We start from the raw sequence: 17,082 nt of genomic DNA, 5'->3' as shown, positions 1-17,082 counted from the left end.
TTTTAGAAATCTGTTGTACAACACTGTGCTGATAGTTGACAATAGTATATTGTACACAAAAACATTTGTTGAGGGCAGGTCTCATGTCATGTGTTTTTCACCACATTGGAAAAAAAAGGAACCACACTCTGTTCAGGATAAACTGGTTTATGGTATTCTTTGGGTGAGGTAATTTCCATGCTTCCTCAGAGTAGAGAGGCTTGTGTTTTACCTTTGCCTCCGGCTCCCAGCGTCCCTGGCTCCTTTTCAGGTATCTACAAGAAGGTGAACACACCCTTCAGTCACTCAGACCTCTCCTTGAAACACAACCAGAAGACACACACCTGGGCCTGCACAAACACGTGGGCAGTGCCAGAGAAGCACGTTGTTATTACATCTGACTTCAAAAGCAGAACAACTTTCAGAAGCTAATCTGAAAAAAAGCCAGAGCAGCTAGACGTTGGCTGAGATACCTGCAACCTCTCTTCTGTAATCATTCTCTGTTTCCTGTGCACAATGCAACCATAGTGGGAAGAAAATATTCCTTTTGGATATTATCAGCTAGTGTTTTACATTAGGGAAAGCTAAGAGATGCAGTGTATTTCCAGAGGAAAACCTAAATATTTGTTATGCATTCCCACAAATTTTTAAAATTGATTTATGATTTTCTTTTCAAAATACATTAAGCTAAATATATACTGTGTGATATAAATGTATACACATTTATTTTATTAAAACATAGGTTCCCATTTTAACTTTAATAGGTTCACTTCCTATGTAGAAGTATATCTCAGTCTCTGGAGTTAAATTGCGTTACTGGTTACAGAGTTGTGCTGAGAATCGGTATTCTGGCTCATAGACTATGCAAGTTTCTCTGACATGGTATGACAGGTTCCAAGCTGAAGTACAATTTCACAGAGATTCCTAATACATTGAAATTTATGGGTTTTATTCTTAATATGAATCATCATAGATAAGGTAAAGCAGATATATAATGATATAAAGTAGTTTGGGAAAATGCAAGAAAATAGCTTAAGTATATTAGGCATAGAAGGACGAAAAAATAGAGAGAAAAAGAGTGATGAGGATTTTCTTAGAATCAGATTGGTTCAGTCCCAGTTTCGTTCTGTGATTCTAATTTTATGAAGCTGGATGTATCTGATCCACAAAGAAAATGGTGCCTCAGAATTAAATATGAATACTTTCCTCAGTTCAATTTTTTGAAACACTGTATTTATTCTTCAAAAGGAAGCTTTACTCACCTCACCCTCTTGATTTAGAAAGGTCATATATCATTTAGAAGAAATTATGTGTTATATATATGTTAACCTGGGACACAAATAATATCCAGGATCACAAGTTCAGATGTGGAAAATATATCAACATTTTTCATAACTTAATTTGCCTTTATGTTGACACTCCCCTCATCCTCTATTTAGCAGAGTGGCAAAAATGAAACAAAAAATGAAATTTTATCCATTATATGAAAATAAGCATTTTCTGTCACTCTTTTATACATAGATTATGTCCAAGTTTCAGAGAGTTTCTGATACTTTATGCAATTGGGGATGAGAGTGAAAGGTTTCTCTTTCTGAGACCTTGAGATCCAGTTTGCAGCGTCTCCTTTTTTCTTTTATTTAATTGTATTTACTAATACTTGAAAAAGTTGTAAGCTCCGTGAAGCCTATCTTTCTGATCAGATTTGTTAGGTAATCTAATTAAGCAAATTATTATCTCCAGCAACCAATTGGACTAATTTCCTATCTCCAATCTATACACCAACACACATACCAAACATGCAACAATAAAATAAGATTATTATCTTGATAGATGAGGATCTGACAACTTTGGAACAATGATCCAAAGAAAAGGACAAAAAAATAAAAACAAAAACACACATGTATACATAAATTAAAAAAACCTTCAAATTTGAATGCTATTTATGTTCTAAATAGGTACAAACATTGTTTAGTTCAGCATGAGAAAAGTATTTAACTTGCCAGGTAACTTGGATAAACTACTTAATCTGACTGTGCTTCAATTTATTGTCTGAAATAAGGCCATTCATTCATTTATTCATTTACTGACGGTTATTTCTTAGTCAACTACCACATGCCAAACATAGTTCTAGATGCTAAAGATACAGCAGTGAATAAAATAGCCAAAGGCTGTGTTCTCATGACAATTAAATTCTGAACAGAAAGCGGATGCAGATAATAAACAAATGTACAAATACGAGGTCTGACACTTAAGTTCGCGAATTCATCCTTGAAAAAGTGCTACATTCCTCAGTGCTGAATATCACTATGGTCACCTTCGAAGTACTCCCCTTGGGAAGCTATGCACTGACACCAGCACCTCGTCCACCCTTCAAAGCGATTTTGGAACTCCTTTTCTGGAATGGCCATCAGAGCTGTCATCGTATTATCCTTGATGTCCTGAATGTCATCAAAATGCCTTCCTTTCAATATTTCCTTTATCTTTGAGTAAAGAAAGAAATCATTGGGGCCCAGATCAGGTGAGTAGGGAGGGTGTTCCAATGCAGTTATTTGTTTACTGGCTAAAAACTCTCTCACAGATAGTGCCGTGTGAGCTGGTGCATTGTCGTAATTCAAGAATTGTTGGCATAAAGTGCAGGTCTTTTTTTTTTTTTTTTCATGCAGCCTTTTCAGCACTTCCAAATAGTAAATTTGGTTAACTGTTTGTCCAGTTGGTACCCGCAGGGGATGATGAATAATCCCTCTGATGTCAAAAAAGTTAGCAACACCATTGCAACAAGTTCGTGAATTTAATTGTCAGACCTCTTACGTATAAACTATGACATGCATTAATAAATTCTATGCAGAAAAAAATAAAGCAGAATACGGAACATAGAAAATCACAGGAGATTTTTATTTCATTAAGAATGGTTACAGAAGACCTTTATAATTGATGACATTTGAGCAAAAACCTGAAGGAAGTGAGTGAGCAAACCATGTGACTATGGGGTCCAGGGAGGAGAGAGTATGTTCTGAGGAAAGAGAACAGCTAACACAGATGCTCTGAACTACTGTGTTTCTCCGAAAATAAGACCGGGTCTTATATTAAGGTAGGCTCCAAAAGACGTATTAGGGCTAATGTTCAGGGGATGTCATCCTGAAAAATCATGCTAGGGCTTATTTTCCGGTTAGGTCTTATTTTCAGGGAAACATGATAGGATTTTGCACGGTGTGTTCCATAAAGCCAATGCAGCTGACCTTGAAAGGAAGAGCGAGTAGGAGGAGGTGGGGAGGAAGGGTCACAGTGGGAAGCCAGATCGAATAGGGTTCTGAGGCTATAATGGTTTGAGATCTTACACTGAATAAGGTGAGAACCTATTGGAGGGTTTTGAGCAGAGTAGAGACATGAGTTATAACAGTACCTACATCGTAGGTGAAATGAGTTAATACATACAAAGGTTTTCTTCTTCATTTTCTTTTTCTCTCTCCTTCATTTCCTCTTCCTCTTCTTTCTTCACATTCTTTTCTTCTTTTTCTTTTCTTCTCCTCAATTCCTTCATCTCCCTCATTTCGTCTTCTTTTTGTCCTCCTTCTTCTCCTTCCTTTTTGTTTTATATTTTCTGCTTCCCTGAGTTAGAACTCAGTTTGCATCCTAGTTTTGCCACTTCCATATCCCCTCTTTTGCATTTTGCTGGAAAACCCATGTGAATAGTTTTGGAATATTACAAAGAATACATTAAAAGACATGAACCAGCAAGTGTTTCTGAGAACTTAAGCTGCCGATATCAGATTTAGCATCTTGTTCCTCTTCTAATAATGGGAATATAACTTGTCTTCTAACATGAACTCATAGTTAACTCTCTGTTTCTTTTTTTTTTCTTTCCTCTGTTTAAAATCAAATGCCTTATTTCACACACCATAAAAGCTCAGTGCAATTCATGTGTGTGGTGGATAGCTACTTATAAGTGCTTTCTTCCTGCGACTGCTGCTTATAAAAAACATGAATCAAATAAGTGTACTTGAGATGGTTTCTATGAGAAAATTATTTATTTTTCATACCTTGCCAACCTTGCATGAAAATGTCAGTTTGGGGCTATGGTCTATTCTCCTAAAATTCTAGTTAAAAGCAATAAGGTTAAGATTTCAGGATAGAGATCAATTTAAGTGGCTTTTTTTCCCCTATGTTTTTATTAGCTACCAAAAATAATACTTGCTAAACATACAGGTGTTGTCCACCCTCATTTCATATATCTATTGGTAATATGATATTTTTTCCCCAAAATCAGTTCCAGAATTCTTGCATTTTGAGGAGTCAATGGGAATTTTTTTCCAAGCAGAGTTGTAGCTTTTACTATTTTCACTATGACCTTTGAGGCAGAAATCATGGGCAATAATGTGGTACCAAACGTATTACTTTATTTGAAGCAGTTTTAAGAGGTAGGTCCTTTTCTATTTTTTAATAACAACATTACACAGGAAGTTGGCATAATTTCTGCAGTCAAATACTCTACTACTGCGCTATAGCCTCAGTGGCATAATTTCTGGACTTAGAAATTCCTCAGAAGAATTTTACAAAGTATTTTTTTTTTTTTTTTGGAAGTGACATACAACTCTTGTAAATTTCTTGTCAGAGACTTCACTCTGAATACAATGAGAATCCACTGGTGGTTTTTAATCAGAGGAGAGATATGAGTTATGATTCCAGTACTTACCTTACTGGATTACTCTGAATATTAACTGAGCTAGCCCATGTAAAGTTCTTAAAACATTGCCTGGCTTGGAGTGAGCATTCAATAAATATCAGAATTTGTGTGGTTATTTAATATTACCACATCTAGAGTTAGAACTGGATTTGAATTCCCAGTTTCATCACTTCCTGGAGTCCCACATCTTATGATGCTGTAAAGGCCCTCACAATGAGTTGAGTGACCTCAGTATGTGGACTCTATGAAAAACACGTCAAGGGGCCTAAATGAACAGGTTACATTTAGAGCCCTAATCTTTATCACTATTTGGCATTTTATTCCTAGTGGTCCAAGAACTTAAACAAACAAAAAATGTATTTGATGATTAATTACCTGAGTGGAGTGGCACAAGTTTAAGATGCTCTGTTTCTAGTGATGATATTACACTCTACATGGTATAGTTTATGCCCGGTAATGATCCTTGATCAAATTTCTTTTATTAGCTTAAAATACCTTGACTCTTTCAATGCAACTAAAGATGTTTTTCTTGTCTGGGAAGAGTAAATCCCTTTAGCATTAAGTGAAATGAAATGTATTAAGTCAGCTTGTTGAGGAGGTTCCTGGGGATGGAAGGGAGGGCATAATCACTTTTCCTATTGAAAACCCTCTTTTTCTGTTCAGCTTCTTGTAATTATGGTGTATCCATGTTATGCTTTCTATAATCCTGCATTCCTTGCATCTATGAACTAATCTGGGTCTTCTATGGTAACTACTTAATCCAGATGCAATATAATTTTTGAAAGCAAAATCTAAAGTTTTTGCATGTTGAAATGAGCTCTCACTTTCAAGGATTGTGTTTTTATTGGCATTTTCTGAGATTTGCTCCACTGGTCCTTTCAATTCACTGCTTTTCTCTTTTTTAGAAAGTTTCTGTTTGATTTCAGCCACTTTTGGTAGCCTTTGTATATATTTTGTTGGCTAAGGATTATATCTGTATGTTTATTTTTTATTGATGTGTAATAAACTACCACAAATGTAGTGGCTTAAAATAACACATATCTGTTATCTCGATTCCATGGGGCAAGAGTGTGAGTGCAGTTTAGCTAGATAGTCTGCTCAAGGCTTCACAAGTGTGCAATCAAAATCTCAGCTGGGCTGCATTCTCATTTGCAGGCTTGAGAGGGAAGAATTACTTTCAAGTTCTTTCAGGTTGTTGGCAAAATTCATTTCCTTGTAGCTATAGAAATGAGTGCCCCTGCATTTTGTTGACTGTTATCTTTATAGGTTGGCTTCAGGTCCTATAGTCCAAGCAAGTTCCCTGAAGCCACTCCAGTTCCTTGTCACATGGGTTTCTTCAACACAGCTGCTTACTTTGCTCTCTCTCTAGCCTGCAATGTCGGCATCTTATATAACAGAGCCTGATCATGGATGTGACATTCCATCTCCTTTCCATGTCCTATTGGTTAGAAGCAAATCATAAGCTCAAGCTGCACTCTGAAGGAGGGATGACACTAAGGCACAGACACCAATAAATCACTGGGGGTCACCTTTGGGGCCGTCATCACAGTCTTTTCCTGAAAATGAAGTTGCAGGGTCTTATGTCATTCTGTTTTGTTTTTGATGTTTCTTATTGTGCTCTTATGAATTCCAGGAGGAAAGGTAGAAAAACACTGACTTAGACCTCGATGTTCATACTAGACCTCCATTTATAGAAAATGTAATGATTTGTTGAAAGATAGTATTTCTTTCAACCATATTATATTTTCTTTTTTTCTCCCCCTGGACACCTTGGAAATGCTTAAAACACTTACAGCATTACATTTCTCTCTATATATATGTGTATATTTTGATGAGGCTCAGCAATATGTCTGTTTTTAAAAGAAATACCTCTTTCTCTTTTTAAAACATACAGTTTAAAATACCAGTAGTAGCATTGCCTCGATATTTCAAATCCTTTCTTATGTTTTTGGAGATTTCTTACATTTCTATATTTAAAGAAATGACACTTGTTCTTCTTAGAAACTATAATATGTGGACATTCTTTGTGAAAGTAATTTTCAAAGTTGTGTTGATTTAATCAACCCAATTAACATTGTAATTATGAGATATCCTCAAAAGTAGTCTTCAAAGTTGGTTTTGGCTTTCAATTACTTTTTCAATTAACTAAGAAATGCTTCATGGATAAAAATTTGTCCAAATAAGACCTTTGAGAATAAAGGGTTTGTTTTGAGAGAATCACAAACCAAGCAGTTTTAAAGGATTATTTTAACAATGAAACAAGTGTAAACATTGGAGAGATATGAGCTACTTTATGGTTTTGACAGTCTATAAGAGTGTTCCAAAATGGCAATATCCACACAAGTCAATAACTGCTCAATATCATGATAAATTTTCCTGTGCAGGTATTTCGTAAATATCTTTAATTATCCCAGTATACTTTATTATGTTCTGGTTTTTAAAAAATAAGTATTATTATAACAATGATACATGCTCATCATTAAAAATTATGAACATTCAATGAAAAGTAACAAAATAACAAAATCCCCATATTTTACCAATGTGAACTATCCTAATGAGAGACCTTTTCTATTTTTATGGTAACAAAGCTTCATCCACCACTTGGCCTAGAGTCCTGGAAAATGAAAAGCTATCTGTGATCTTCCTGACTAAGCTGAGATCTCAAGGTGAACTGCAAGGACTTCCTACTCTCAGTGGTTTTTCCTTTGTCATTTGCAGTGCTGCTCACTCCTAGTGTCAGCCAGACTATCTTAGAATTGAATCCTATTAGTAGAAATACTCAGAACAATTTTTATAACTTATATTATTTTCTCAGTACTCTCTCGGGTGTCAGAGCTACGTTATACGTAAAACCCACAAATCTCTTCTTTCTTTACTTTGGTTTTATTTTTCAAGGTTCTGAGCATGTAATTAAGTTTCATTCCTTATTTCTTTGCAACTGGTGAATGCATTTTAACTGGTTTTATACTAAATTATGTTGAACTAGGTCTGAGGACAAACCATTATTGATTTATCTGGGTGTGTACCCACTAGCATTGTTTACCAACATCAAAAATCTTTTATCTACATGCATTAAATTTATATCATGCCAAAAACCAAAGAGTTTTCAATAATAAGCATTACAAATTATCTGTCATTGGCTCGTGAAAACAATGGTAATGTTTGAACAAAATATTACGTTGGTCAATTTTTAAAATATATTAAGGATGAGTTTATACCAAAAAGCTTATTTAAATAAGTCAGCACCTAGTCATTTAGCTCATTTTTATTTTTACTTATTGTCTGTTTAGTTTTTATAAATATGTTCTAGTGGGGAAAATGTCAAAAAACTCTTGTTATTTCAGTAATGTTTCCACATTATAAATAGTTTCTCCCAAAATGAATTTCAAATATAGATATGGTTTCTTTCCATTAGAGAAAGTGCCAGATGAAATATTTTTAAAATATAAATATTTATAAATATTTCAAGACCATATTTTAAGCTACCATGTTTAATATGGGCATTTTCTTTTCCATAAAGGTATGCATTTTTAATCTCTGAAAATAGTGAGGCTAGAAGGAGTGTCCAAATTGAGAAGAGTAGTGAATCCTAATAAGACACAGATATTTTTCTGATGCTTGGTGGTGAATGGGGTGTCCGATATTGAAAAGGTGAAGGGTGGTTGATGAAAAAAAGAAATACATACAAGGTGATAAAAGGCAACATTTGAGAATGTGGCCAAGATCTTCAGAAGAAAACAATAGATTGATAGCAAGAGAAATGATAGAAAAACATCCTAAATTGTGACTTTGAAATCCAAAACCAGAGTCAGAAATTTATGAAATAAACTAATACGGACAGAAATATAAAACAAAATAGCCATGATTCTTATCTAAAAGAATAATATCTATGCCAGAGTTTAGACAAAGCAAAGAAAAAACTAGAACTCTGCAAGCAAAAGCATTCAAGGGGACAGACAGTATTTAATCTGAAGATTTAGGTTATTTTATATCACAATAGAATCTACTGGAATTAAGGAGAGTTTTATTGGAGTCCAATGGGAAAGAAATTTTCATCAAGAGAAGCAAAATGAAAAACAAATAAAAAAGAGAGAAGGAGAGGGAATTTTCCAGCTACAATTTAAAGATAGAGTGGACCAGCCAGATAACTTGAAGCCATGAGTTTGTGCTCATGTGCTGATGTGACTATATACTTAAAATAGCGGTACATGCAGAAACACAGTAAACAAAGTGGAAAGAAGCAGGTACAGCTGTCATGAAAGCAAAGTATGGAAAAATATCTAATATTCACTGGCAAGATGTAGGTAGTGCTGGTTGAGAAAGGACAATTGAAATTAACCTAGTCAAATCAGACCAGGGTGCACACTCTACACGTTCTCATGTGACACTGATTGACTGTGAATGCGTCTTCAATTTGTGTCTCAGCTGCTAATGGATAAAATCTATATTTTTATATGTGACCAATGAATGCTTCTCCTGATCATGTGAGCATTCTTTTCTTCTTTAAAATTTGCTGAAAGCAGAAGCGACAATTGCAACCAACTTAAACTGAAAGAAAATATGATATTTTAAAATCTATTAACCTAAAGCATCCTTGTTACAGCAGGGATGCTGTGTACATAAGCAGAGAAGGATCTCAGTTGTCGGGTGTCACAGTCCATTTTATACTCCTGTTTTTTACTATTTGTTATATAGACATTGATTATCCAGCATCTGCTCTAGGAATACAACCAGGAAAGAGAGGCCTGAAGCTGGTACAATGATGGTGAAGGGACATGCGGTTACAGTCTTTCATCTTATGATGTCAAAAAATTTCTTTGAGTCAAATTCAAAGGCCTGAAAAGCTGTCACTGAGATTGACCTAGAACCATGTAAAACGTCCATTCCCCCTTCCTTCTGTTGTACCTTCCTGTAGTGCATAAGCTCGAAAGATACAGGTTATATCTCTCGGATTCTCCTGCATTTAGGGTTTTGGCTATAATTTAGGTTCCACCCATTAGATGCCCTTGCAGAGGCCTGGATTCTGTTTTTTCTGTGCTTTTCTTTTGAAAATAAGTCTTTTGGAGGTACCTTATTTTCAAGCAACAGCTTCCTGACAATTGATGCTAATTGATTGTGGTTTTGTTCTGATGCTGGTAATTTCATGAATATGGCGGTGGTGGCTTTCTCCTAGAGCCAGGCACTGTAGAAGCAGATTTCATGGTGATTTTGGTCTTCAGTGTGGCTCTATATTTTTTCCTACATATTTCAACTGTTCAGTTCAATTCAATTCAGTCTATTTCCTTAGGCTTCACAGCAAATCTGTAAACACATAATTCCTTCATAAATCTCATTGCTAAAACTAGCTTAAGTGTATTCTGTTTTCCCCAAATCCTGACCTATGTGGCCCCTTGTTCCATGATGAGTCCAAATACCTAATATTATTGTTGCTTCAATCAGTGTGGTTAAATACTGGTGAAGTTAAATATCATCTAGACTTTAGGTGGCACTGAAATTTTGAGACTGGCTGCTGAAATGTGCACAGTGACTGATTATCTCTAGTGTGCATGGGTTGCACCCTATCCAATGCATTCACTATTCAATGCTGAACCATTTTCTCACTATTCCTTTGGATTAAGACTTAAGACATTTTGTCAGATCTCAAAGATATGGTTGATGTGTCATTCCAGTTAGCCAGGCAGATTACAATCTGTGTTGTGTGTAAGAATGTGTGTGGTAAGAAGTTAAAACAGGTCTTCAGCATAACCAAAGTTTCATCAAAGAACTTCATCTCCTGTGTGGTAGGAAGACTTCTGGGATTGTTCCCAATAATTCCATATCCTAGCATTCACACCCTTATGTAATCCTCCATTGAGTATTGGCTGAACATAGTGACTTGTTTCTAACCAATAGACTACACAAAGTTGATGAGATGTTACTTCTCTGATTTGGTTACAAAATATTGCAATTTCCGTTCTGCTTGAAGATTCTACCGCCTTCTTGGCTTGCATCCTGATGAAACAAGTCTCTATGTTGGGGATACCATGACAGCAAGGTTCTGAGGTCAACAACCAGAGAGGAACCAAGGTCCTCATTGCAACAGCCTGTGAGGAATCCTGTTGAATCCTGCCTATATCCACGTGAGTTTGAGGATCTATCTTTGACCACTTGAGTCTTGTGATGATTATAGCCAAGATGGCACCATGATTGCAACCTGTGAGAGACCGTAAAGCAGAACAGTCAGCTCAGCTGTGCTGGGTTTCTGACCCAAAGTAACTGTGAGATAATAAATGCGTTCCTTTAAACCACTAAGTTTTGGGATAATTTGCTATTTAGCAGTAGATACTTTTTACTTACTTTTATTTAGTTGTACTGAGTTTTTAGTATGTTTATTGAAAAAGCATCTGTCTTTTCTGTTGGCGTGCAAGGAGTCTGATCACTACTGAATGCCTTAGTTCAAAATTCCAAAGATTCATAGCAAAGGAAATAATCAACAGAGTGAAAGACAACCTACAGATTGGGAGAAAATATTTGTAAACTATATACCTGATAAGGAATTAATCTCCAAAACACATGAGGACCTCCTACAACTTAATACCAAAAATACAAATAACCTTATTAAAAAATAACCTAAGTATTTGAATAGATATTTCTCCAAGGAATACATACAAATGGCTAACAGGTATGTGAAAAAAAACTTGCAATGTCATTAATCATCAGGGAAAGGAAAATCAAAACCACAATGAAATATTACCTCACATTATCAGGATGGCTCTCATCACAAATAGCCAAAAAACAATAAGCTAGAATTTGGAGAAATTGAAACACTTATACACAGGATAAGCACAAAATGGTATAGCCATTATGGAAAACAGTATAGAGGTTCCTCAAAAAGTTAAAAATAGAACTGTCCTATGATCTAGCAATCCCATTTATGGGTATTTATCCAAAAGAATTCAAATTAGGATCTCAAAGAGATATTAACACTACCATGTTCATTGTAGCACTATTCACAATAGCAAAGATGTGGAAACAAACCAAGTTTCCATCTACAGATGGATAAAGAAAATGTAGTATATACATTTAGTGGAATATTACTCAGCCTTAAAAAGTAAATTCTGCAATATGCAATGACATTGGTGAACTATGAGGGCATTATGCTAAGTGAAACAAGTCAGTCACAGAAAGATAAATACTGTCTAATTCAACTTATATGATGTATCTAAAACAATCAGATTCATAGAATAAAACTGTGGAATGGTGCTTGTGAGGAGCTGGGGGTAAGGAGAAATGAGGAATTGCTGTTCAATGTGTATGGAGTTTCAGTCATGCAAGACAGAAGAAGTTCTAGAAATCTGTTGTGCACCATTGTACCTATAGTCAGCAATACTGTACTGCACACTTAACAATTTAAGAGGGTACATTTGGCGTTGTGTTTTTACCGCAATAAAATACATTTTTTAAAAAAATTCCAAAGATTAAAGATATTTGATGGAGACACTTCTATCATTTTAGCCAAATTTGAAACTATTGTTTAAGAATATTCACTTTGAAAATAACAGTCTCTCTTTCCTTTCACTGTTCTTTTAGGCCAGCCAACTCAACCTTCAGTCAACCTTCAGTCAGTGGTCATATTAACATAGTTTCCTATCATAATTTGATTGCATAATGTGAGATAATTGAAAATACATATTTTTTCTCTGCCCCTCAGTTACTGGCACAGAACTCCTAAAACCTTTGTTATTTCCCAAGTGATAAGAGCACTAGGAGCATCTTTTCTTCTAATGAGGTCATTCCAGATGGGCTCCTGGGTGGCTTCTGGATGGTGGCTGGTCACCAGAAAGACCAAGTCATGATTAGAAGCTTGCAAGGTGTGATCAAAAGATACGGCGAATGTATAAATTAAAAAGAAAATTATTATGGTAAAAGACACATTGCCGTTAACCCCCCTCAAAAGACTCCCCTCATTTTGAGCACACTTATCCCATCGTTCTTATCACTTTCTGAAGTAATTCTGAAGTCCTCTTTTGTGAGCGTCTTTACTTCATCCTCCATCATGACAACACTCCGTGTCACACATCGCTTCTGGTACTGCAATTTCTGTCAAATAAAAACATTATGTTGTGCCCTCATCCACCTTATTCACTGGATCTGGCACCATGTGATTTCTGACTGTTCCCCAAAGTCAAAATGACCATGAAAGGTAGACGTTTTGAATTGATTCAGGACATTGAGGCAACCACAAGAGCGCAACTCAAGACACTCACGGAAAGAGGACTTCCAGAACTGCTTCAGAAAATGGCAAGAACGATGGGATAAGTGTGTTTGAAGCAAGGGGGAGTATTTTGAGGGGCGTTCACGGCAATGTGTCTTTTACTGTAATTTTTTAAAAATTTGAACATTCACCGTATGTTTTGATCAGATCTTGTAATTACTGCATGATCCCTTTCAGCCAAATGTGTTTTACCTAGTCCAAACTGTGATTTAAGAAATGGCCACTAGATGGCAGCATATACTGGTAAGTTTGTTTTCAAGGTTAGGTCCAATTTATAATTACATGGTGCATAATTTTCACATAAAAATTTTGTTTTAGATAAACTGAATTATTTAAATCATTTAGAATATGAGAAACTTTAAAAATAGGGTTGTTGTCTCAGGAATTTCATGGGATTTTCAATGTTAATATTCTGGGTTGACAACTAAGTGGGTTAGATATTCAGTCTTGATGAGGTCAAAATGCTAGTTTTGTATGTGAGACATGAATCTCGAAATGCAATGTTAATGTTTTGACCTATCTTCTAAATCAGCATTTCTTAATGCATGTTAATAGCAGGGTTTAAAAAGTTGGATTTATAAAAGGTAAAATAGTCCTTTTCTGAAGGATTTTTCAGATATTTCATATGTTGGTGTGTATTTCTTTTCGAAAGAGAGTGTGGGGAATTCCTCAAATGGAACTCCTTTCATGAAACATTTCTGTAGGGATATTAAACTTTGCCATTTTAATTATGATATGGCTTGGTGTGGGCCTGTTTGAGTTCATTTTGTTTGGGACTCTCTGTGCTTCCTGGGTTTGCATGGCTATTCTTTTGCCAGGTTAGGGAAATTTCCAGTCATTATTTCTTCAAATAGGTTCTCTATCCCTTGCTCCCTCATTTCTTCTGGTACTTCTATGATGTGAATATTGTTACACTTTATGTTATCCCAAATGTAACTTAGCTATCTTTTTTTTTAATTTTCTTTTTTAGTTTTGTTGTTATGATTGGGTGTTTTCTACTACCTTGTCTTCTAAATCACTGATTCGAGCCTCTGCTTCATCTGCTGTTGATTCCTTCTTGTGTATTCTTCATTTCAGTTATTGTATTCTTTATTTCTGACTGGCTCTTTTTTTATGGTTTATATGTCCTTCTTATGCTTACGTGCTCTTTGTTGAAGTTCTCACTAAATTCCGTAAGCATTCTTACAACCAGTGTTTTAAACCCTGTCTCTAGTAGGTTGGTTGCCTCTATTTCATTTAGCTCTTTTTCTGGAATTTTCTTTTGTTCTCTTATGTGGTACATGTTTCTTTTTTCCTCATTCTGGCTGCCTCTCTGAGTTTGCTTCTATGTATTAGGTAGATCACATATGTCTTTCAGTCTTTGCTGGGTGGCCTTATGTAGGATGTGTCCTGTGTGCTCCAGTGGTACATTCTCCTTGATCACTTGTGCGTGTGTTCTGGAAATGTCCCTTTGGTGTGTTGTGTGTATTCTTCTATTGTAGTTGAGCCTTGATTGCTTTTGGTGCATCAATGGGTGGGATTGACTCCCAGGCTGACTGACTATGAAGATTGGCTCTGCCCACAGTGTATGAGCTACTGTGTAGGACTGACCCCTCAAAGAGGTATTCACTCCTGTGGGGTCTTGTGCTTATTCAGACCACCCTTTGGGTCTGTTGCTTGTTGGGCTAAGCAAGTAGTGCGCTGTGTGGTCTGAAGCTCACCTCTGGGTTTGTGGTGCCTGGAGTGTCTTGGGAGGGGCTCGCATGCAGATCAATTTCAGCCTTTCCTGTGACTGGCATGGAGCTACCCTGTAGGAGCTACAAAGCTACATGTGGTTAATTGCTGCCCCTGCTGGAGCTGGAGGTGTGTGGGGGTGGCCTCATTATGAACAGAGGATGACGGCCACCAGTATTGGGCTTAGGGCAGCTTAACAAATGGTTTATGGATCCCTAGGCCTGTTGTTACCTGCTCTTTGCCCATGAGGCTCAGCTGTTGAAAGAGCCTCCTTAGGTGCATGGGCTGGACTTGTTGATTTAGTGTTGAGAGTGCCCTCAGTGATAAAGCACTGGCTGGGTGGGGCAGGGTCCCAGGGAGTCACAAGGCATGGCTGGTGGTTTTTAGTGTTAATGCAGATTCTGTTCTTGCATTAGTGTCTGGCCTGTGAGTACTTTTCAAATATCCCCGAGAAAACCGCAGCCAGCCACCACTCGCCTTGGGTCTGCAAATCCCCAAGAGTTGCCCAAGATAGGCTGTGGTGCAAACTGTGGCTCACCACCCACAACCAAAAGTTCTTCAGGCATCCCCAGGCTAACTGTTGCTGTAAAAGACTTCTGCAGCTTGTTGGGCAAGGCCAGCCACCCAGGCACCCAGGCCACCCACCCTTGATAATGCAGCACTAACTGGGCAGGGCTGGGTTCCAGAGAATTACAGCGTGTGATTTTTACAAAGTTAATGCAGTTTTGGTTCTTGCACTGGTGCTGGGCCCATAACCACTTTGCAAAAATGCCCTGAGAAAACTGTGGCCAGCGACTGCTTGCTCAAGACTGCAGGTCCCCAGGAGCCACACACGAGAGGCTGTGGCACAGGTTGTGGGTCGCTTACCATCACCAAAAGGTCCCCAGGTTGCTGTTGGCCATTCACTCCTATAAAAGGCTTCCATAGTTTTTTGGTGGGGCCAGCCACCCAGGAGCCAAGAGTGACTGTGGTGATGTAGTCCCCAGTGTGTTGTGGGGACCCAGGGTGTCACCAAGGTGGTGCGCATGTGTGGATTTTACAAGACCAATGAGGTCTCTGATTTGGCCTTTTGGGGTAGGGTTCAACATAGGAAAGATGGTGCCCTCCTGTAGGCTACACTTGAGGCAGGCTCCACACATGAACAATAGTTCCTGTCCCTCCAGCTCTCGTCCTGAAGACACACAACTCAGCCTTTCCCCTTGTGTCTCTGGCACCTCTCAAGTTCTCTCCCCTCCTCTGGAGACCAGGCGAGTGTTTGCAAGCGAGTGAGTCTGTATGTAAGTCCTTTAAGAGGTCTTCTGGGTTTCCAGCTGCCTTCCATCTCACTGGGATGAGCAGCAAGAATCCTCGCTGTTTTTCTCTGTCAGATGTTGTGGGAACTCCTTTTTCTGGCCTAGGACTCCTGGACTGGGGAATCCAGTGTGGTGCTGGAATCCCTTCCTCTTCTGGAGGGGAGGAAACCTCCAGTCATCGAGGTCTCCCTCCTGGTGTTCAACCACTATCTGCCAGTTCAGGGTCAGCCCATTTTGCATCTCCACCCTTCCTACTAGTCGCAATGTGGCCTGTTCTTAATATCCTTAGTTATAGGGGTTCTGTTCAGCTAGTCTTCAGATGATTCTTGAGGTTGATTATTCTATATATATTTTTTGTGATTGTAATTTGTGTAACTTTTATTATTTTATTTTATTTTTTTATTATTCTATAATTTATATGTAATTTTGGTGTGATCCTGGAAGGTAGTAGGCATGATGTTTACCTAATCTGACATCTTGTGATCTTTACTTCTTTTACATTTTCTTGGAGCTCTTACATTTCCTACTGCAAATTCATGTTCACATTGGTAACACTGGGATCCTACAAGATACTACAGCATGAAAGACAGATCTGTTACCATTTCTACTGGACTAAATTGAGAAATTACTTGGCAAGGTGTTATTGCAACCACACATCGGTGTACTAAATATCACACACATTTTCCCAATGAATGAATTTGTTACCAGTTGTACGTGTTAGAGACAGACCAAAAACTTTCAGATAAACTCTTGGATAATTTTGAACGGAGCAATCAATTTTGATTTATTGTCCTATGCTGCCATCCGGTGGTTACTAGCGAAATAAATAAAGTGAGGGAATCCAATGTTTAAAAAAGTGGTTTGTGCTATTTGCTTCTGTGGAATAATAGAAATAAGGGACTCAAGCAGACATGTGCTTTCTGTCTCCAGAAAGAATGATATTCAGTGGCATTCTTTCATTTATTTTCTCTATCTTTCACCTTTCTGAGATAGGCTGAGTTTAAAATAGTTGCTGCATAATGCATGAAGGAGAAAAACCATAAGAGGTCTTAACAGTTCTGAGAAATAATTGTCTCTTATTCTAAAATATTTCCATTGGCGGGGGAGGGAGTAAGGACATCTATTTTCACTTTAACTTTCATTTGATCAGGTGAACTCATTTC

The sequence above is a fragment of the Rhinolophus sinicus genome, chromosome 4 (assembly GCF_057876585.1).
Source record: "Rhinolophus sinicus isolate RSI-liver-muscle chromosome 4, RSI-T2T, whole genome shotgun sequence".
NCBI classification, from domain to species: domain Eukaryota; kingdom Metazoa; phylum Chordata; class Mammalia; order Chiroptera; family Rhinolophidae; genus Rhinolophus; species Rhinolophus sinicus.
Note: the sequence above shows the minus strand (reverse complement) of the source record.